Below are 1,000 nucleotides of genomic sequence, written 5' to 3' on the forward strand. Positions count from 1 at the left end.
TAGAAAGCCTTTCACATATGGAATTTAACAACACAATTGTGCAGTTTCAGTTCAGGTTTCAAAAGTATCACAATAGATCCAACTAGCTTTGGGGGGGAGGAGGCATGGCCCAATAAATCAAATGAATATTGATCTTTAGACACAAAAATGAGTAGTAATACCACCCGTCACGTTATAATGACATAATAGCAAGCTTTTCTTGCCAAAGACAAGGGGAGCTGCTTTGGTTGCCAGTAATTCCTATAAGAATGAGGATTATGGACCACTGTGATGTGTTCAGTTGTAGGCTACAAAGCACACAGAACTAGGAACATGTCATGTATGAGCTATTGGGTAAACAGATGATCTCCAACTTTATTTCTAATAGTATGTGTGCAGTATAGAGCTCATCTATATGGGGGCACTCAGAAACATGTAATCTAAATTGAGCTTTAAAGCTAATCAGTTACACGCATTAAACCACTGTGTGGACACTTATTCAGAATGAATGTGGCTGACAGTCTCAAGCTAAACTGAATTAAGGCCATTTCTGTTCAGAATAAAAGTATCCACACAGGAGCTTAAAACAGTTTAAACTATCTTTCAGTTCATACCTTTTTGTTAATTAACTTTGACTTTTGAGGGCCTTGTTACACATTAATTTTAGGCAGCCCCTGGAGTTCTTAACCCCTTGTGTATTAACATTAACACTTGAAAAATTTTATGCACACTTTAAGCAGCTTAAAGTTACACCACTCAGGGCAGGTTTATCTCTGATTTGTGCTACCCAGCTTATGGTCCATTAATGCAGGGGCGGGCAAAATAGGGCCCACGGGCCGGATACAGTTCACCTGGCAATTTCATGTGGCCCACAGGCATGCACCAAATAATTGTACCATGCTCCCTTGTGCGTGGAAGAGCCCAGGCAGCATGCAGCTTCCAGGCAGGGCTGCTGCTGCCACTGCTGCAGCCAATGGGGGACCTGCTTGGCTTCCCCAGCATCCCGCGGCAACTCACCTTC

At 42.6% G+C, this 1,000-nt stretch overlaps 1 protein-coding gene across 1 annotated transcript in view; it reads right to left on the reverse strand.

Annotated features, from left to right (window-relative positions):
- COL6A1 (collagen type VI alpha 1 chain) overlaps positions 1–1,000 on the reverse strand; it is an 83,220-nt gene that overhangs the window by 63,848 nt on the left and 18,372 nt on the right. The window lies entirely within an intron of this gene.

Source organism: Alligator sinensis, unplaced genomic scaffold (genome assembly GCF_000455745.1).
Source record: "Alligator sinensis unplaced genomic scaffold, ASM45574v1 scaffold566_1, whole genome shotgun sequence".
NCBI lineage: Eukaryota > Metazoa > Chordata > Crocodylia > Alligatoridae > Alligator > Alligator sinensis.